This window comes from Triturus cristatus, chromosome 8 (genome assembly GCF_964204655.1).
Source record: "Triturus cristatus chromosome 8, aTriCri1.1, whole genome shotgun sequence".
Lineage (NCBI taxonomy): Eukaryota > Metazoa > Chordata > Amphibia > Caudata > Salamandridae > Triturus > Triturus cristatus.
The window spans coordinates 1,074,231,172-1,074,254,084 of NC_140591.1; the positions used below are offsets into that span (position 1 = coordinate 1,074,231,172).

General features: G+C 46.5%; 1 protein-coding gene across 1 annotated transcript in view; it reads left to right on the plus strand.

The window, feature by feature from the left end:
- The first annotated feature begins 4,751 nt into the window (after positions 1-4,751).
- Positions 4,752-22,913, plus strand: part of NCK2 (NCK adaptor protein 2) — a 242,094-nt gene continuing 223,932 nt past the window's right edge. The window contains exons 1-3 of the mRNA XM_085622617.1: positions 4,752-4,871; positions 4,959-5,082; positions 5,161-5,229. The gene's annotated coding sequence lies outside the window, so the exon portion shown is untranslated. The remainder of the gene's footprint in view (positions 4,872-4,958; positions 5,083-5,160; positions 5,230-22,913) is intronic.

A 22,913-nucleotide genomic window follows, 5' to 3' on the forward strand; every position in this document is an offset into this window, starting at 1 on the left:
AGGACATGTTCTCCTTTCTTCCGTAAAGTCAGATTGAAAAAATATTTTTCTCTAACTGCACCAGAGGAGCAAGATGTAAACTACTCAGGATGTAAAACCCCCTCAACATTTACACCCACCTTAGATATGGTGGGACCTGAAGTTGACATCTTTGAAAAATCAGTCATTGAAGAACTTCAGAAAATGACTACGTTTATTCCCAAATCAACTCCTAATTTGACTATTAGAGATATAGAAGCCTTTAAGTATTTGCAAAGTAATCCCCACATTACAATCAAACCGTGCGATAAAGCCAGGGGGATAGTTGTGATGCATACAATCAAATACACATGTAAGATTGTATCCACGTTACAAATCCAAGAACACTATCAGCAAACCAATACTAAGGCGCTCACACAACTAAAGACACAGATAGTCTCTACCACATCTAAAGCCTTCATAGATGGATATATCTGTCAGAAAGAATTTGACTTTCTTAACAATACTAACACAGTCACACCTGCAATATACGGAGTACCAACAACTCACTAAAGCATATAAGATCCACCGCTGAGACTGATTGTGTCTTCTATCAACTCGCGCACAGAACCCCTGTCTCAGTATGTTGATGCTTTCTTGTGTCCTTTAGCTACCCAATATGCATCATACATCAAAGACACGGGGCACATGATAGCTACATTGGAGCACAAGCCCTTTAACCATGAAACTCAGTTGCTGGTCACCCTTGATATTGAGTCTTTGTACACTAACATCCCCCAGGACCTGGCCATAGAGTCGATGGCAGCTCTATTGGCCAGAATGTCTGGGGAGAGACCCAACAGTTTCATCTTAGAGTGTCTCAAGATTGTGTTGTGAATTCAAAGACACCCTGTACCATTAAATCAAGGGGACCAGCATGGGGGCCTCTTGTGCCCCCAGTGTAGCGAATATCTTCATGGGAGAGTTTGAAGGTAAACATATCTTCAATGAGGTCGCTCCCTTCTATGAGAATATAGCCCAGTGGCATATATTGATAGACGACATCTTTTCTATTTGGACGAGAGGCGAACCTGACCTACTAGACTTCATTCCTTGGCTTAACTTGAGTGACAACAATCTAAAATTCACTTGTAAGTATTCAGCAGATAAAGTTGAGTTGTTAGATATATGGATCATGGGTAGACAGCCTTTTCAGAAAACCGACAGCCAAAAATACAATTTTGGAACACAGCAGATTCCACCCCATGCCAAAAAGACTCAATCCCTTTTGGGGAATTCCTAAGAATTAGGAGAAATTGTACTAACATGAGAGATTTTATGCAACATGCAGAACAACTCCAGGAACGTCTCCTACTTAGAGGATACCCCAGAAGATTAGTACGCCAATCATTAAAATGGGCTAAATACTACAACAGAGATGCCCTTATTAATGACAAGCCCAAATAATCCCTAGACAAACTTGTATGTGTAGCCAACCACTCAAGTATCAACCATAAGATCAAACAGATATTAGATAAAAACTGGAAGATAATCACTGTAAATGAAGAAGAGCAGCCTTTGCAGAAACCAATGGTAGCATACAAGAGGAATCCGAATTTGAAAGATAAATTGGTACATAGCAGATTCAAATCTGTGAACAGAACCAGGCAAACCACCATTTATGGACTACCACCACCAATAGGAAATTATAGGTGTGTAAATTGTCATGTCTGCGAATCAGCTATATCCACTCATCTATGGACTTATGGAGAGAAATCACCCCGTAACTTGAACAAACACTGCATGTCCTATGTTGAACTTGCTTCTAAACTTTGCGCACTTTGCACATTTCCGGAAACCTTTTAACTTTTTACTGATGTTTTAAATCTTTCTGTAGTTTGAATTTCGTTGTGTGGGTAATGTAAAATTGAGAATTTTGGATTGGTAAGGGAGGGGGAATCGAACCCTGACTTTAAGTGGCTTCTGACCGACACCGCCATATTTCTTCAAGATGGTGCGGTCTAGTTGTTTGACGCTGGCCACCTTAAAATGGGACGCTGCGCGAGCGCGCCAGGCCCCGTAACTTGAACAAACACTGAATGTCCAATGCTGAACTTGCTGCTAAACTTTGCGCACTTTGCACATTTCCAGAAACCTTTTAACTTTTTACTGATGTTTTAAATCTTTCTGTCGTTTGAATTTCATTGTGTGGGGAATTTAAAATTGAGAATTTCGGATTGGTGAGGGAGGGGGAATCGAACCCTGACTTTAAGTGGCTTCTGACCGACACCGCCATCTTTCTTCAAGAAGGTGCGGTCTAGTTGTTTTACGCTGGCCACCTTAAAATGGGACGCTGCGCGAGTGCGCCAAACCCCGTAACTTGAACCTGCGCGAGTGCGCCAAACCCCGTAACTTGAACAAACACTGTATGTCCTATGCTGAACTTGCTGCTAAACTTTGTGCACTTTGCACATTTCCTGAAACCTTTTAACCCTTTTTACTGATGTTTTAAATGTTTCTGTCGTTTGAATTTCATTGTGTGGGGAATTTAAAATTGAGAATTTCGGATTGGTGAGGGAGGGGTAATTGAACCCTGACTTTAAGTGGCTTCTGTCCGACACCTAACAACAAAAAATGCCAGACGACCCAAATTATACATGATTCCCAAAATTCTTAAAAATCCCTTGGACCCACCTTTTCGCCCCATAGTCTCTAGCTGTGGATCAATCTTCGAACCTTTAGGCAAATTTGTGGACCATTATCTGCAATTATTTGTCCAAAAGTGGCCCTCATATGTGAAAGACACCACTCATTTCTTACAGCAGTTAAAAACGATGAACAACAGGGACCTCACCAACATCATCCTGTGCACCATTGATGTCACGGCTCTATATACATCCATACCGCATCAAGTAGGGCTTGAAGCCATAGAGTGGGCACTTCTCCAAACATCTGAGATCGAAGTTGAAAGACTGTTTATTTTGAAAATCTTACATTTCTACCTTCACCATAGCTACTTCGAATGGGAGGGAAACTTCTATGCGCAATTAACTGGAACTTCAATGGGCTTTTCAGGAGCACCTGCATACGCGAACACCTTCATGGCTCTTTTCGAATCTGAAAATATCATGTCCAATCCCAATTGGTGGAACCATGTATTAATGTACTGCCGGTACATTGACGACATCTTCATACTATGGACAGGTACTAATACCCATCTTAAGGCTATGATTACTGAGCTCAACACAATTAACCCCAGGATCCAATTCACTCACAACATTCAACAACAAAAAGTTCATTTCCTGGACGTTTTCATTACCAAGTCCACAGATAACTACAACTTTGAGACTTCGGTCTTCCAGAAACCCACAGATCGCAATAGCATATTATCCTACAACAGTTTTCATCCCAACAGCTTATTAAGGAAACTCCCATACTCTCAACTTCTCAGAGTCAGACGCATTTGTTCTAATCCTGACACCACTAAGCCTAAAGAACAGGAATACATACAACGTTTCAAAGAATGGGGGTACCCCGACAACGTATTACAAGATTGTCTCACACGAGCACAACAACTTGATAGAGATGAGTTACTGCAACAACCCGCTAAACAACCATCAGACCGTGTAGTTTTTGTTTCCAAATTCACTACAGCGTCAAAATCCATACGAGACATCATTAACTCCAGATGGGAGATGCTATCATCCGAAGACGATGTCAACAATATATTTGCCACCAAACCACTGTTTGCGTACACTCGGGGCAAAAATTTGAAAACGTTATCATCAACACCTTCCCCCATCCTGTCTACGTTGAAGTTTAAAGGTACAATGAAATGCAGCAATTGCATTCATTGCAATAATGTCATCAGTGGTCACGTTTTAACTCATCCATCCACTGGAAAACCCATAAACCTCAGACATTCGTGCGACTGTAATTCGATGAACGTCATTTACTGTATCAAACGCCCTTGCGGCAAAGCTTACATAGGCAAAACGGAAAGAAAAATAAAGGTCAGAATTACTGAACACAAAAGTAAAATCAGGAATCGCAGCATCACCTCTCCGTTAGCTACTCATTGGAATGAAGCGTATCATGCTATATCACAACTCAGATTTCAGATTGTTGAATCTGTGAAACCCACACCGGGAGTAGATACTACACCGGATTGACATGAGTTGTTTTCTGTAGAACTCTGTTCACCAGACTCTCTAAAATATAAACCCCCTTAATTTTCCCAATTATTTAGATCTACTCAGTGAGGTTTAGACCTACTTATACACTTTCTCAGGGAGCATTCCCTGAAATACTAATCAAATCTATTGTACTGTTGTGTCAAACTGGATGATTTAATTCAATGGTAATCACGTGTATTTTGCTATGGTCATACTATGTTCACATGTACACCTCACATTCGAACTTAACTTCATTTTTCCTATTTTTTACCTGCTTATCTTGGCACTGCACACAGCACCACACAGCACATGTTCTATTTTTTCACCATCCTTTTCTTTTCATTGGTTTCACTATTTAAACTAATTGTTTGTCACAACATAGCCGCAGTCTTTTTTCTGCCCTTGACATTTTTTCCTTGTTCCCATTATTTGTTTTTCTAAACTCCATTTTTTCTATCCTTATTACCTCCATCCTATTCACATTCCATCCGCGTCTGTTTGTTTACGTTTAACTTTAACCTCTTCGACCCTAGCTTTCTTCGATAGAATTAACCAGTTTCGCTTTTGTCATTAGTATTTCTTCCATTTTTTCCGCTTGGTGAGTCACATGTGTTTTCATCCATTCCGGCATTTAAATTGAGCGCGGCGCTTTACCCTATCACCGCGCTCCTTATTGGAATAGTTCCGGGCTTCATGGCATCCACCGCGTTCTCGAGCACGCTCGCCTGATTATATTAGGTAAGCTTCTCGCATGTAGGTACATTTCGTGCTTTTATAGATTTTTCACTTAAGTGTAGCGTTAACCACCCGCTCATTTTTTCACAGGCGAATGCTTTTATTTCCCTACGACTTTTACATCTCCATTTGACCACCTTCCATCTGTGTCTTTTTTTGCACGGAATCTCACTCCGCAAGCGTTGCGCTCTAACTCCTCTCGCCTTGACTTAAGGTAAGCGTCCTCCCGCATGAGACGCATTATGTCTTGAATTTTTTTTTCATGATACTGATTGCCTTATTTTCCGCACAGGCGTTGTGAGCAATTGTCTGAAATATCGTTTTGGTCCCTTTTCATTATCTCCTGCACCGCGCTACCAAGGTGAGCGAGTCTGTTATCTTGCTTCACGTTTAGTCACCCTGCTCTCCACCTTTGCTTACATTTGCACTTTTGGTATTACCTGTCTATTAGGTTTTTAGTCACATCTCAAGTGAATCACATACACACTTGGTCCCTTTACATGTCATTACACGGTCTCTACTTCTCTATTTTTTTACTAACCTCAACAGTCACCAACACGTTGGGTGCCGCGCTTTTCACTATCTTTCTACATCTTGATTCAGCATCCTGGCAACACAGACATGCACCAGTTACCTACCAGAACAACGCATGAAAATCATTATCTAATGTAAATAACCACCATCACAGCATCTAATTAATACCTATATATACAGCAGGAATTATTTATCATTTTCATATTTATTCCAGGTTGGCCCCTGACGAAGGGATTTAAGATCCCGAAATGCATTGGGCACTTTCACCAACGATATTGTCTTATAGTTTTCTATGTCATTATTTCTTGACTAATGTACACTCTATTAAGAATGATTAATATGATGTACCCCAGAATTATTTCAACAGCAATGTCCAAATGATGATTTGATGATCGTACTTGTACTTGTATAACTAAATATATAACTGCATTACGTTACTGATTAAGGATTTGTACTTATTTCAGTTTACTTATTTGTGAAACTTTGTTTTTGGAGATTTTCCCAACTAGTGAACAGTGCGAGGCACAAAGTGGGTTCTCCCACCTTATCTTTTCATGTTCCACATCCGCAGTGACAGCGGATTCAGTACCTCAGCACCCCTTCAGAATATTTCAAAAAGTAGTTTACTCAAGCCTAAACAGGAGTGCTCCTTATTCAATCCTTTTCTGACCGACACCGCCATCTTTCTTCAAGATGGTGCGGTCTAGTTGTTTGACGCTGGCCACCTTAAAACCGGACGCTGCACGAGCGCACAATGGGCGTGCCGCTGGTGCGGTTATGGGGGCCAGTTATGCTGCCGGTTTTTCTCCAGAGTTGCCCAAGATAATCGGGTACCGCAGAGATTGTCTTTTACACATCGGTAGGAGTTCGGTTTGCAGACCTCACCTCGATATGCAGGGGAGTAATGTCTTCCTCAGGTGCACAGTCTGCGACTGGGTAGCCTGTCCCTACCTCGGAGAACGCACTGTAAAATCTGATATTGGCTTACCTAGTATTTAACCGGGTGATACAGGTATCTTCCTGAGGGCTTTCCTATTGAATACACGTTCTATAAAAAAACATGAACTCGAAATGTATGATCTTTTAGCTGACTCCTCCCCTGATCTGTTGTTTCTTACAGAAACATGGCTAACGGAAGACTCCAACCCCACTATTGCGAACACGATTCCCCAGGGTTACCACATCCTGAGGAAGAACTGTCCTACTGGGAGAGGCGGAGGTGTAGCCTTAATCTTCAGGAGTTCCCTTTGTTGTGTGCCTTTAGCGATCATGGAGATAGAGGGGGCAGAGAGTATGGGTTTTTTTCTGACCATCTCGGCCCATCAATTTATCGTGGTAGTAGTAATCTACCACCCTCCCGGACCTGCGGGGAATTTTCTGGAGTCCATCAGCCATGTCATATCCCCCATAGCAGCCAAATACAGCCATTGATTGGTCCTCGGGGTTTTTAATATCCACATGGACAAGTCCTCTGATCCTGATTCCATGAGGTTATGTGAAACCCTTGATATTCTTAACCTGACTCCGTATGTCTGTCTTTCTACCCATGACAAAGGACTCACATTGGACCAAGTTTTTTCATCAAACCGGATCCAAATCGATGCCCCCCTCTCTTTAACTTGGTCAGACCATTACCTGGTTGGTTTTAAAATCTGTGGAGAGCCAGTAAGGTCTCAATTACTGGGCAACACCAGTGTCAGCTACAGTTTGAGGCCCTTTCATTTGATCTCACCAGAGACAATTCAGTGCGCCCTGAGTCGCCTCCCAATTCCCTTGTGTGGCAACCTAGAACAGGACGTGCAGTCCCTAGAGGGTTGGCTACAACTCCAGGCCCTGGAACTTGGCCCTCCCCTCCACGAGGGCTGCTAAATCTACCCGAGTTTCTGCCCTTTGGTTTATGGAAGCCCTAAGGGAAAGTAAAAGGGCGTGTAAACATCTTGAAAGAGAGTGGCGGAGGAATTATAGTCCCACTGACAAATCCATCTATAAACTAGCATTGAAGGAACATTATAGGAAAGTACGCGAGGGAAAGAAACTTTTTCTCGCAACAAAAATTGATTTGGCGGGCAATAAAAGTAGAGTACTTTTCAATATTGTAAAAAGTTTCTCCTTCCCTACGACAATTAGTTGACCATTTGCTCCCACAAGCGACTGGACCAGTTGCATGGCTTGTTTTTTTCATGAAAAAATTTAAAATATTCAGGACTCCTTCGTAGCTCAGTCGACAGAATCAGAGGCTGTCATTGGACCTCCCCTTGATGTGTGTCCCCGCACTGACCCCTCCCTTAAGTAGTTCCCCCTGATCACCTTGGAGCAATCTCTAGCGCTTATGAAAGCTCTGAAGTCTGGCTCACCATCAGTCCCATGTCCAGCAAAAGTATTGTCCTCAATAGCAGAAGTGATTAACCCTGTAGTGAACCTGATTTTGAACACCGCCTTGCGGGAAGGGCTCATGCCGCAAACTTGGAAACATGCCAACATCCTCCCGCTGCTAAAGAAACCTATGGCAGATCCCGAGGCCGCTCCGAGGTTTTGGAGAAATATGTCGATGAAGTCACAACGAAATACGTGGAGATCAATAATTTGCTGCACCTTAGTCAGTCAGGCTTCATAGCTAACTTCAGCATGGGAAGAGCCCTGCGAGAAGTTGCGGAGACAATTAAAGCTATGCTGGATAGAGGAGGTAATGCGGTCTTGGTATTATTGGACCTTTCCGCAGACTTCGATACCGTGCCCCACAACAGATTACTGCAAAGACTCATGGTATTGAGATGGTTCATGTCTTTCCTTGTTAACCGCTCACAATCTATCTGGTCTCCACCTTTTGCCGCTGTGATTCCTCCCATGAATGTCGAGGTCCCACAGGGCTCAATATTTAGCCCAAATTTGTTTAATTTCTATATGGCCTCTCTCGCCCTTCTCGCCGAGAAATATGGGGCTAAAATATTGTCATATGCCGATGACACCCAGCTGCTGTTTACGTGCAAGAAGGTTGTCGAATTCAAGGGCAACTTAATTAACATCTGCCTCTCTGAAGTCTTCTCCTGGCTCAGTCACAACCAATTAAAGTGTAACTCTGAAAAGTCTGAGATTATCTTCTTTGGTCTACGTCCGTATGAAGCTTGTCATACCTGGTGGCCGCAGGACAAGTCCCCCCCTCGGCTTCTGTCACCATCGTGAAAAATCTAGGGGTCAAATTGGATGCTGCCCTTTCCATGAAGGCCCAAGTTCAAACGGTGGCTGGGGTCTGTTTTGGGGTGCTGAGAATGCTGAGGAACTTTCTCCCCCTGCTCTCAGTCCTCTACAGGAAAACAGTGGTCCAGGCCCTGGTGATGTCCAGATTGGATTATGTTAATTCCCTGTACCTTGGCCTCCCTGAGTACCTTCTGGGCTGATTACAGGTGATTCAGAATGTGGCGGCGAGGGCCATCTTTCTGACAGGCCCCAGGACTCACACAACTCCGCTTCTGTCCTCTCTACACTGGCTTCCGGAGTGGAAAATAATCAATTTTAAAGCCTTAGTCTTGCTTTTTAAAGCATTTCATAAGATTGGTGCCCCCTACCTTTGGGAGAGATTGCAACCTTATACACCACAGAGTACCTTGAGATCTCCTTCTCAGCTTTTGAGCTCAACTCCTAAGGTCCTGCTCTCCCAGGTAGGGGGTAGATCTTTCCAAGCTGTGGCTTCTCGGCTGTGGAATAGCCTACCCATCTCTCTTAGACAGATTCCGGACCTCCTTACTTTTAGGAAGAGTCTAAAAACATGGCTCTTTCAGCTCTGAGTTCCGTTGTAGAAGAATGTTCTGTTTGATGTTATGTGGTCTTTGCTCCTAGCGCCGGGACACTCCTGGGAGTAGCCGTGTGCTTTATAAATATCAGATAACATAACATAACATAATAATCAGGCAAGCTAAGTAATATGACAAACTGCAGAAGTTCAAACATCGTGTACATGATCCTGTGTCCTTGTGGGTTATGTTATATAGGTGAAACCACTAGGGAATTTCGCATTAGATTCTCAGAACATATATCGGCTATAAGGACACAGAAATTACAAGCACCCCTAGTTAAGCACTGCCTTGACTTTAAACATACTGAAACAGATCTGAAATGGCTGATTATGGAACAGGTGAAACCAACGCCAGGAAAGGATGCAAAAAAAAATTGAAACCAACGAGAAACATACTGGATTTTCTCTCTTGATACGGTCCAAAAGGGACTTAATGAAGAATGTATTTAGTTAGTAACCTAAAGACGACATACCATGGATACCCTCCATCCCAGAAACCTATTGTAGTCTATTAGAGCCCATATTTTGGTGCTCGCATTAACATCTGATAGAAGACTTTCCGTGACATTATCACCTTATACCATGTATATCTATACATGTTATATCTTATGTCAATTGTACAGTATCATACATGATGTAAATACCTCATATATGATTCCAATATCATACATGATCGTATATCATATCTTCGGAAATCTTCATATTTTTAACACCCCATGTTGGGATTGTAGCAATCCACCAGTGCCTTTCATTTTAATAAAATGTGGCGACTGGCATGGGAGATGGAAGTATAGATGGTTTGTAGTGACCTATTAGATTGCCAATATTAAGTCCTCCTTAGGACATTATGAACAGAAGAATATGCATCTTATTACAACTAGGGGCCATTTGAAAATCATTTCAATATGGCGCCTGCTGTGACAAATCCGCAAAAAAGACCCCAGTCACTCACTTCCGGATATACTCCGTTACATTCATTAGAAGGAGCCTGAATTTGGGGCTTTTTATAAACACAACAATACTTGTATTCTTCTTATCTTCTCTGGCTATCTAGTTGTCTGGCTTATAAAATATCAAGCTTACACAATTTTTATAACTTTACAGCAAGGCATTCTTGAGGCATTCTTGAGGCTGCTCCGATTATTGACTGATCTTTTGAATGTGGCTTTCCACTGTCTTTTTTGACTACAGCAACGTATATACCCAATACTAATAGTGAAGTATTTCCACACACACAGAAGAATTACGGGACAACTGTAATGTCGCGATAACTGACGTGACGCGTAACGGTGTGGACGTCAGTCTACGCGTACGTATCCAATGTAATAAATATGACGTCAGCAGTGCACGTAGGCAGAACGGCTACGGCACGAGAGACGGAGCAAGCACACACACGTGTCCCGAGTGGTTATTGCTGCGCGTGGGGCCTGGGGTGCTAGGCAGCGCACCACCACAGTATTCACCCACACGACACCACAAAGTGGCGACGAGGGTGGGCGTGCCCTCGCTGTTGACCCGCGTCCCGTTGGTGTGGCGGCCGGTGAGCGTCCCTCGCTCGCGGTGCTCGTGCCCCTGCGGTGACGCGCCCCTGGTGCATCGGTGCATCCTCCTGCCTCGGGGTGAAGAGGAGAGTGAGCGCGGACGCGTGAGAGCGCTCCTGCCCGTCGGCGAGGTCGCGGGGGTCAATTACCGCCTCAGCGCCTTCAGCGCTGCCGTCCACGTGCGCCCTGCCTCGTCTGGCGGCCCGCGGAGCGCGGAGTAGTTCTGCAGCCCCCTGCCTTCCAGCTGACACCAACGCCTGGAACTACGCGGCGGTTGTGAGCGCCGGAACAGGTGGGGAGTCCCTCTTTTCAGCTCCTCTGTGCCAGTGAGTGGGGGCACCTGACCCAGATCGTGGGCTGCACGGGGAGAGGTCACGGGGACGTGGATAACGAGTCCTGGAAGGCCCTCACATTCCTGCAATACCCAGGGGAACACCGGGGGAAAGGTCACGCCCTGCCTGGGAGTAAGGCCCCGCTTCCCACGTGGGTGAGGAAAGAGCAGACGTCCAGAGCCATCACAGCCAAGGGTAGGAAGAGGTCTCGCCTAGCGCACGCCGCGCACCATGGCAAACATTCCGCCAATTGAGCCGTTCTCTGTAGAAGGGCCCCCATCAGCGGTGGCAGCCCGATGGAGAGACTGGGAGGATAGAGTGCGCATTTTCTTTGAGGCCACGAAGGTCCAGAGGGATCAGAAACGCGCAATGATCATCCACCTTGGAGGAAAAGAAATTCACAACATAGTTAAGACACTTGCGGAAAACACCCCCAAGACGCACACAACGTTGATAGCGGCGCTCAACGAGCACTTCGAGCCAATGGCGAACCGTGACTATGAACGCTTCATATTTCGCCAAGCACGCCAACTGCCTGAGGAGTCGCTCGATAAGTTCTACGCTCGTCTCAAAAACCTGGCGGCCACCTGCGGGTTTCGGGATGAGACGGAGGAGATAAGAGGCCAGATTATACAAGGGTGTGCGTCAGTCAAGCTGAGGGAAAGGATTTTGGAGGAGTCCGGCAAGCCCCTGGCAGACATATTGACGATGGGTCGGACGAAGGAACTGTCCAAAGCGCGCGCTGCGCACATGGAAGCAGCCCTACAAGTGCCCGTGAAAACCGAACCAGTCAACGCGGTGGCGGTAAAACCGAAACAGAGATGGCCCCGAAGGGGGCCAGGTCCGGCCGTCCAAGACCAGCCCAAGTCCTGCGGATACTGCGGCGGGTCGCCCCACGCTGCCATGGCAGAGTGCCCGGCAAGAGGGAGGAAGTGCATGGCGTGTGGACGCTTCAACCACTTCGAGAAAGTATGCCGATCGAAGAAGTTCCGAAAACCCCGCCAGGCAGTACACACGGTGGACGAAGGAGGCCCGGTGGCCAGCGACATGGACGATGATGAGGAGGAAGAAGAGAAGGTGGTACACCGGGTACATATGATAAGCACAGCGGTACGCAGGACTAGGAGGCTGCCGCAATGCAGTGTCCGGGTAGGGTCGCAGGAAGTCACCACGGTAGTGGACACAGGCGCCAGCATCAACATCATGGCCGCGGCAATGCACCGATCCATGCACCCGAAGCCAACACTGCGCCCATCGACAATAACAGTATTCGCATACGGACAGGAAGAGCCGCTAAAAGTGCAGGGAAAATTCCGGACGGTGATATCGCATGGCACGCGGTCAATCACGTCAAATATCTATGTTACCGAAGACGGACAAGGCATGCTCCTGGGCTGCAGAGCGGCTGAAGATCTTGGTGTGGTGACGTTCGCGTTCGGAGTACACCAAGAGTCAATACACCACGCCCTGGAAGAGTTCGAAGAAATCTTTCACGGAATAGGCAAGTTCAGGGGCAAGGAGGTCCACTTACACATCGACCCCACGGTTCAACCGATAGCCCTACGGCATCGCCGCATAGCGTTTCACCTCAGGCCACTGGTCGAGGCCGAGCTAAAGAAGCTGGAGGCGGCGGGAATCATTGAGAAGGTGTCCGGACCGACCCCGTGGGTGTCGCCAATTGTCGTAGCGAGGAAGCCTAAACAACCCGGCGCTGTCCGAATATGTGTGGACATGCGGCTCCCCAATGCTGCCATCAAGAGGGAGCGCCACATCACTCCGACCATAGATGACATCGTCGGGGAGATGGCGGGCGCCAAATGGTTCTCAAAGTTGGACTTACGCTCAGGGTATCACCAACTAGTACTGGATGAGGCGTCCCGGAACATCACCACGTTCTCCACGCACGTTGGCCTGAGGAGGTATACGCGGCTAAGCTTTGGAGTGTCAAGCGCCGCGGAGGTGTTCCAGAACGTGATACAAGAACTCATCGCGGGAATCCCTGGAGCGATAAATGTCAGTGACGACATTATGGTGCACGCCACGACCATTGCGGAGCACAATGAGAGGCTGATACAGGTGCTCAGACGCATAAGAGACGCGGGCCTTACACTGCATCGGGAGAAGTGCGAGTTCCTGTGCCGGAAGCTCCAATTCTTCGGCTACACCTTCTCGGCAGACGGCGTCAATCCGGATCCGGAGAAGGTAAAGGACATCAAGGAGGCGGCTGCGCCCACAAACATCACGGAGGTGCGAAGCTTTTTAGGAATGGTGAACTATTGTGGCCAGTTCATCAAGGACCTGGCGAATCTCACAGCGCCACTAAGAGAACTCACCAAAGAGTCAACCCCCTGGACCTGGAGCAGCGAACAGGAGCGAGCGTTCGAGGAGATCAAACAAGCACTCTCAGAGGCTACGACGCTGGCATTTTTCGACCCAGCCAAACTGACACTAATTGCTGTCGACGCCGGCCCAGTAGGGTTGGGCGCAGTCCTGCTACAAAGGAAGACGAGTGCAGAAGAATGGGCCCCAGTGGCGTTCGCCAGCCGGTCGCTCACAGAGACTGAGCAGAGATACTCGCAAATAGAAAAGGAAGCGATCGCCATCCATTGGGGGTGTCACCATTTCCACCTGTACGTATACGGCAAACCCTTCGTCGTAGCTACGGACCACAAGCCGCTGGTGTCCCTCTTCGTGGGCACGTCCACGAAGCCGCCGCCAAGAATCGAAAAATGGATGCTGCAATTGCAAAATTATAATTGCAAAATCGAATATCAACCGGGCGCACGCAACCCGGCAGACTACCTCTCTCGCCACCCTCGCAAAGCAACCCCACAAGAGGTGAAGGAGGCGGCAGAAACCGAAGAGTACGTCCGGAGCATCACAGCGCGATCATGTCCCAGGCCGGTATCCATGGCCAGCTTGTCGCAGGCCTCCAGTGAAGATGAATGCCTGCAAAGGGCGAGAGCAGCCGTCCGAACAAACAGCTGGAACCGAGCCAGGGAGGAATGGAAGCACCTGACCCCTCGGGCAAAACAGACAATGGATAGCCTGTATAATGTGAGAGACGAACTGACGGAAGACGATACCGGATGCCTGCTGAGGGGCCACAGACTGGTCATTCCGACATCCCTGACTCAGAGAGTGGTAGACCTGGCCCACATCGGTCACCAAGGCATGGTCAAGACGAAGTCAAGGCTCCGCACTAAGGTGTGGTTCCCTCTCATGGATGAGTTAGTAGAGGCCACCGTCCGAGAATGCCATGCCTGTCAAGTAACGGGGGAAGTACCCCGGCCTGCCCCCGTCGTGATGGAGCCTCGACCCAGAAGGCCTTGGTCCAAGATAAGTGTCGACTTTGGCAGCTTGCCGGACGGAAGGCATACCCTTGTGGCCATAGACGACCACTCAAAGTATCCGGAAGTAGAAATACTGACTGTGTTGAGTGCCCAGGAGGTAATCCCAAAGCTGGAGAAGATCATGGCGACACATGGCATCGTCAAGGAAATCAGGACTGACAATGGATCGCCATTCCAGAGTCAAGACTTCGCGGAATACCTGCAGGCATTAGGTGTTCATCACCGGCGGATCACTCCCCGATGGCCTCAAGCCAATGGGGAGGCTGAACGCTTCATGAGGACACTTAACAAGGTGATAAGAATTGCTCACGAGAAAAGCCAATCTGTCGAGCTTGCCATTTTCACATTTCTCCGAAGCTATCGCCAGACGCCCCACTCTACCACAGGAGTGGCACCTGCGCATCTGCTGATGGGGCGGGTTGTCACCGACACCATTCCGCATCACCCAGAGTGGACGCCCGATACTCCTAATGACAGTGCCATTGATGAACACAGACGAGGAGTGTTTGCTCGGGTTGATGCCCGCCGGCGCGCGGTAACTCCACACCTAGCCCCAGGTGACAGAGTGCTGATCAGAAATCGGAGGTCGGGTGGCAAGTTTCGGTTGAATTTTGAACCTCAACCGTGGACTGTAGAGAAAGTCATGGGCACATGCGTGACTGCCAGGAAAGGTGCCGAGAAGATAACGAGGAACGTTTCATACTTCAAGAGAGTACCAGTAACCCCAAGTGCGGGTGATGGACACCAAGACAATCCCCAACGGCCCGTGCAACGAGAGGAGAGGTTCTTAGAGTTGGCTGAGGACGTGGACCATGCGAGGGGAGGAACTGAGTCCCTGTCTCCTGGAACTGTTGCGAGGCCACAAGATCCCTCACCAGAGGTTGCACCACCTGAGGAGGCCAGCGAGCCCGAGGGTGGAGATGGCGTCGCAGATGGTGACTCTGGGAGTAGGGGTCGGGGTGTAGTGCTGGACGGTGGGGCAGCTCGATATCATCTGAGGCCGCACCCGGAGCCTTCCCGTCGCCTAAGAGACTACGTCAAGTAAGACCGTTTTGTTTTCATTCACATTGACTATCAGTGCAAGGGGTGCGCACTGGGTTGGCGACTGCTGGTGTAACTGTGGTCCAGGTCCATAAAGCTGCAATGTAGTTTTGGTTGTTGTTGTTGTTTTCGTGTGTTGGGGAGGAATGTAATGTCGCGATAACTGACGTGACGCGTAACGGTGTGGACGTCAGTCTACGCGTACGTATCCAATGTAATAAATATGACGTCAGCAGTGCACGTAGGCAGAACGGCCACGGCACGAGAGACGGAGCAAGCACACACACGTGTCCCGAGTGGTTATTGCTGCGCGTGGGGCCTGGGGTGCTAGGCAGCGCACCACCACAGTATTCACCCACACGACACCACAGACAACGTGGATGAGCCCGGTCGCGATGAGAGCATATAAGCGGTGAGATCTTCGCCTACCAGGTGTATACACCTCTTCTAAAATACCTCATTTGCCATATATACTGCGTATCTCTCGTAGCCTGCTTCTGTACCCACCCTAGGTAGACGTTACTAGAAATCTTTTGTACCGACCGGTGTGTGTGAACTCATGCTCACTGAAGGCTTAGCAATTTATATCATGAATTATGCCTACCGAGAATATGTATTTTACACTCGGGAAGTTTACGCTCTCGTTTATATTAAATTCTAGCTCATATCACTGCCATCACGAAACATTTAGCCCTGTCTTCTGCCAATTTAAAGGTCAACTCCTGGCCATGCCGAGCCCCAAATCAGAGAGGAAAAATACTCCCTTTATATGCGATCATACATTTATAACATTTGGGTTATGTCATTTGTGGTCCATCACTGACCCAGGGCTGTGTATGCATTCTGTGAGAGCGCCTGACATCTGCATCCAGTAACCCGGGACTCGACAGGCTACACCATCTCAGCAGCCTTAGACCTACATACATTACAGAGTAAGGATACTATGTCTGACTATTTAGGGGCATATCAACAAGGGATTTATCTCTGCTTTTTTGGCTTTAAAAGCCAAAAAAGCAGAGATAAAACTAGCACCCTATCAACAACAGGGTGCTAACACGCAAATTTGCATGTTAGCACCCTTTTACTCTACGCTTCCCCTTGCATCTCTAATGAGATGCAAAGGGGGCGTTCCAGAGTAAAATAATAGGAGAAATGTCGCTAAGCGACATTTCTCCTATTATCAAGAATGTCGCTAACCCTGTTAGAGACAAAAAAAGCAGCGCTAACCGCGGTTAACGCTGCTTTTTTACGTCTGCTAATTTTCAGACTTAGCCATGATATCCTATGGAAGGAGGATATCATGGCTAAGTTTGCCTGTCCCTATCAACAAGGTAACGTGTGATTATCGCTGGGTTTCCAGCGATAATCTCACGTTAGCCTGTTAGCGTGTAGATTTTTATCGCTATTGAGATAAGCGTTGCTAATAGCACGCTATCTCAGCGATAAAAATTCACGCTAGCCGGCGATAATTATCCTCACGCTAAGAGCGCTGAGCGATAATTATCGCCGGTTGTTGTTGATATGCCCCTTAATTTCTTAACAATGGAGCACGAGGTACTAGGTAAAACACTACATATAGATCTGTGCCAGGCACTTATATTAATCTTATGATTGGCTCCTACACAATTTTGATGCCAATACTGTCTATTACTTTTTAGAAATATTCTACTCGAGTAATTTGGATTGCAAAGAGAACTGCTCCATTTTTTGTCCATTGGGCAACTACGAAGAGATGTTAGTCACAAGTGTCGTGACTATTTAGGTAAGATGTTTTCCACACTGTAGAACACCGGGATTGCTGTCTCTGTCAATGTCTCTGTCAACTTCTTTCCACAGTTGGAGCCAAAAAACACACTATAACATTTCAAACTAAGAAGCATATGAAATACTCGTTAAATATGGATGCGATCTAACATATGTACTGATACCTGATCTGACTGAGATATTAACACCTCCCGATAGAACTATGCTGACTGGGGTGAGATATTACAAGTTCTTGATAGTACTAACCCTGCCGTTTATGTACTCTCGGGAGATGTTCCTTTTGCTTACTGTACTGTATTCTTCTCTTGTAAACAGAACCAGTCGGCTTTTCAAATAACACCCACATGTTGGCTTTCATTTGATGGCAAAGTAGATATACTTTAGCCGTAGTCATCTCCGCTGCTAACAGTACTATGCAGGTGTAGACCGCTTTTTAAATTCTAATCCTATGCCTACTTCTTCAAATACCCTATAAATTCTAGTTCTATATACTTCGGGATCTACAATATAAACTTCTTGATTCTGTATTCTAGGTGAATCAAACTTTACTGTTTTCCTTTCTCTCTCATTTTCTATTTTCATAGCACTCTTCAACTGTACACACACTCTGGTTTGTTTCGTCTAGAACTCTGAACTAAATCTCACATCACTCTAATAATTTCGTGCACTGGACCAAGGGTATAAATACTTTGTCACTATAAAGTAGATAATGGAGCAAAACCACCACAGGTATTAATTTCAGATATCACGGGAATTACTATGTTTAAATAATTTTCTAAAATCATTGTAGTTTAAGACATTCCCTAGGTTGATGTAAGTCATTATTATTTTTTACAGATAACCCCCGTCCACTCTCATTGGTATAATTAATTCAATCTGTAATTGCTCCTGATGAAGGTGATATGAATATATTTTTACCAAAACGTGCGTAGACCACTTCCACACATTTGGAAATCCTACCAGAGACACAGACAAGAAGAGAATGTATCGAGAAGAATAATCTAACTTTCGAATGTCTATGTTCTGAATTCAAAGTTACATAGGATCCCATATATGCTTTGTATTTTATTGTCACTTTTTGTGTTATTAGTATGTATGATAGTTTGAATGAATAGGTTGATAGGTGAGAATGTAGGTATGATGGTTGTTTGTGGGGGTATTCACAATTTTGTGATTTGTGTCTCAAATATGCTTATTGATTTAACTCATATGAATTTGTAAACATTTGTAAGTTTTTATGATTTTATGAGCACAAAAAGAAGAAAACATTTAAAATTGAAATAATGAAAAAATACTTTTTTGATACATAATAAAATAATAATCTATAAAGAAAATGCATGTGACAAGAGTGTGTTTATGGGGAGATATCTTGGGTTTGAGCTTTTGGCCAATGTTGAAATTAGATAGGTCAGTATAGAGGTTGTCTCTCATTAGATGTGGTAAAGTGCTCAGAGTCAAAATGAGAACACATACGAAATTCAGAAAACAGGAGGGATGACGGCAAAACATTGGGGGGGAAGACCCCACCAAGGTTGACAGCTCTAACTTGTGTCCTCCTCAAGTAGAGAGAACTACCCACCCTCATGGGAGTTCTCAACAGTAAGGTGGAAGAACCTGGAAAGACCATCAGCATTGGAGTGGTCAGTCCCATGAAGTTGTCCAACCATAAAGTCCATTCCCTTTAGGGAGATGGACTTCCTCAAAAGTTTGGGATTCTCATCCCTCATCTGCATTAGCCATCTGAGGGGCCTGTGGTCTGTCCCGGAAATGAGTCCCAACAAGTATGATCTCACCTTCAGTGCCCAGATCATAGCTTCTCTCTCAATAGCATTCCACCTGTGTTCCCTGAGACAGTAACCTCCTACTGATGAAGACTGCAGGTTTGTCTAGACCCTCTTCATTTAGCTGTGTAAGTTCAGCCTCTATGTTCTGCTCTGCAGCATCTTTCTGGACTATGAACTCCTTAGAGAAGTCAGGAGCCTTATGTACTGTTGCTGTACACTTGGTCTACTTCAGGGTATGAAAGGCTTTCTGGCAGACCTCTGTCCAGATGACCCTTTGGGCTGCTTCTTAGAAGTCAGCTCAATCCTGGAGGAACAAATGGTGCAATAGCCCTTAACAAACCTCCTCTAACTTCCAGTTAGGCCTAGGAAGGCCATCACTTCAGTCTGAGTTTTAGGGGGGGGGGGGTTCCCAATCCAGAAAAGTCTCAATTTTGGCTTGGAAGGGCTGCAGCTTCCCCCCACCCACTAGGTGCCCCAGATACACCACAGATCCCTGTCCAATCTGGCACTTGCTGGCCTTGATAGTCAGGCCTGCCTCCTGCAGGTTCTAAAGCAACTCCCGGAGGTGGAGTAGGTGATCCTCCCAGCTGGAACTATAAACTGCAATTTAAATTTGGGTAGGAAGCATTGAAAGTCTCCATCCAAGCCAAGACCCTGTTGGCCAACATCTGGAAGGTGTCACGGGCAGTCTTTGACCCAAAGGGCATTACTTTAAATTGGAAGTCACCATCTAAGCAGGAGAATTCAAACGTCTTCTTAGCCCCCTTGGTTATGGAACTCTACCAGTACTGTGATGTTAAATAAAAGGTACTTAGGAATGTGGCAGCTCCCAACCTGCCTATGAGCTCTTCAGTTAGGAGGATGGAGTGTGAATAATTTTTATAACTGAGTTGAGCCTCCTATAGTCCACACAGAATCTGAGTTCTGGAGAAGCACCCAGTTGGCCGGTTCTGGGTAACAGCACAACTGGGCTAAACCAAAGACCATTAGAGTGCAGTATCACCCCTAACTCCAGCATCTTGGACACTTCTGGCTCTCACCTTATCAGACAGCCTGTAAATGTTGTTCTTTACAAGCATGCTGTCCAAAGTTTCAATATCATGGGTACACAAATGTGTGAGCACAGATGTCAGTGTGAATAAAGAGACAAACTGCTTCAGCAAGTAGGGACAGTCCCTCAGCTTTTCTGGGGTCAGGGGGTGAGAGAGGTTGACACCCTCCACTGAGCCATCCTGCTCTTCAGAAGATAGGAGGTCAGGTAGAGGTTCACTCTCTTCTTCCACTCCATCATCTGTCACCAGGAGCATGGTGACCTCGGACATCTTGTAGTGGAGCTTGAGGCGACTGACATGGAGGACCTTTAGGGTGTTCTTGAGGGTCTGGAGGTCCATCAGGTAGGTGCCCTCTCCCATTCGCTCCTTCACCTCATAAGGCCCAGCCCAACAGTCTTATAGGGCCCTGGGCTCTATGGCCTCCATCACCAACACATTTGGGCCATGCTGAAACTCCACCAGGGTAGTCTTCTAGTCATGCCAGAGCTTCATCGCCTCCTGGATGGCTTCCAAGTTGTCAGAGGCCTTCTTCCAGTAGTGCTGTATCTGAGACTTGAGAGCTAACATGTATCTAACTACATCATAGGGGAAGCTTATTCACAAGACTGAGAGATCCCCTAACAGGGAGCCCATACCGGGGCTCAAATGGACTGAACCCAACTCCTTAATGTGACACCTCCTTGTCGACAAAGAAAAGGCATGGCATTGTGGGTGTGAGCAGGTATGGGTGAGGACTCTGAATGTATTTAGTCAGGAGAATGAAGATTACAGTTGTGAGTTTCCTATTGAATGTAAGGTTTGTTTTCTCAATATTCATTGAAATCGTTGTCTCAAGAAATCTGAATGTACTTATTTAAAAAAATATCTTTTTTACTAAATACACATACTTTTGTATATGAGTATTGTCTTTATACCTTAGCTTGGTCTAAGGATGAACCTTTGTCCCAGGCTATTGCGAGATATTCCACCTTCAATAAATAGTGGCAGGGTAGTCATGTTGTGGCCTGGTTGCTTATGGCAAAAGTACATCTCATTTCTCCCTCATGCTCGGACAGGCCCATTATCATGCCTTTAAGGTTCTTGTTAAACCTTTAAACAAGCCCATTGGTCTTGGGGTGATAGGGCGTGGAGCACTTACAGGTTACTCCACACTCATCCCACGTTGACTTCATGTGGGCTGACATGAAGTTTGTACCCCTGTCAGAAACTGCCTCTTTTAGAAACCCCACCTGGGTAAACATCCCCATCAGGGCCATGGCTACTGCAGGCTCAGTCCTAGTCCTCAGAGGTATGGCCCCTGGATATCTACTGGCATGGTCTATCAAGACAAACATGAACCTGTTACCTAGGCTAGTCTTGGGGTTTTGGGGCTCAACAATGTTGAAGGCCACTCTTTCAAAGGAGGTGCCAATGACAGGTAAGGAAACCAGGGGAGGCTTTAGCTTTCTTCTTGACTTTCCACTGACCTGGCAAGTAGGACATGACCTGCAGAATGCATCTAAGGTCACTTTCATCCAGGGCCAATAAAAGTAGATGACAAACCTGACAGACGTCCTTCCAGGAGTATGTATTGAGCCAGACCCAGTAGAAAGGCTCTGTAGCACAAGGGGACCATCAAGATGTGGTCTGTCCCAGGTTCGGGAACCCTAGGCTCGCAATGCAGGAGATCATTATTCCATTAAATCAGGTGATCTTCAGAGGTGTCACCATCTGCCTGGTCCTTAGCCTGTTGCCTGAGGGTAGGGTACTCCTTCTGAGCCTTGCAGAATTCCTCCATGGTGGGCCTTCTCTCACCTTGCCAACCAGCCACTTCAGGTAAGTCCCCCAGGGCAGCAATGTCCTCCCCAGAAGGATCCAGGGCATGGCCTTCAGGCTCAACCTCCTCCCGGACCATGAGAGTTTCAGGGGCAGGATTTCCATCCTACTTTACCTTTCTCCTTTTGGCAGCTACCTATGCCATTTTTCCAGGCCTCCTTGACCACAATCTCGGGCTGCCATGGACCTTGTGGTCAGGCACACCTAACTCAGGTAAACCAAGCATCTCCAGGTGAGACTGGAGCTTCACCTCCTTCCAGATGGTGTGCTCCAAACAGACAATCTATAGGCATGGCAGGACTCACAGCTACTTTCACAGAACCTGAGACCCCCGACACCCCCCAGTCGAAGGTACTAGAGTCACAGGGTAGTGTCTCCCCCGGTTGTGTGCTATCTCAACCTGGTGGAGTGTATTGGGGATTACCTGTTCTGAGGACACCAGATGACACCTGACAGTAGTCATGTTGGCTCCTGTGGCCCTTAGAGCCACCACCCACTGCCCATTGATGGTAACTAACTTCCTGCACTTGAAAGTGTTGGAAGGCATGTTGGCTTTTGGCGCCATCTCTTTACCACCCATGGACACCAGGATAACCTCTGCTCTACCACTCCATGCTAACTGGGACACCCTCCTCCCCAAGCACTACATTAGCCAACCGAGGTGTCTGCCCACCAGTGGAGATCCGAGCCCTCTTGTGGCATTTGATGTCTCCCTTCATGTGCCCATACTTGTAGCACTCATAACAATTGGAGTTAAACTTCCCTGACTTCTTTTCAGGAAATCCACTCTTCCTATGATCAGGTTAGGACTCGGAATTCTCCTCCTGGCTGCTGTTTTGGAGGCCTTTAGAGAACTCCTTGTGTTTTCTTTTTTGCTTCCGCCCTCTTTCTTCTGTTGAGGACCTTGTCCACCCTTTGGGGGATCCCCCCCAAATACCTTCTTCTAGACCCTAGTGCTGAGCCAGCAGCTTGCCTCCTTAGCAAGCTCCTCGGGTCAGTGAGTTTACTAGCCACTAGGTGTTGGCATAGCATTGTAAAA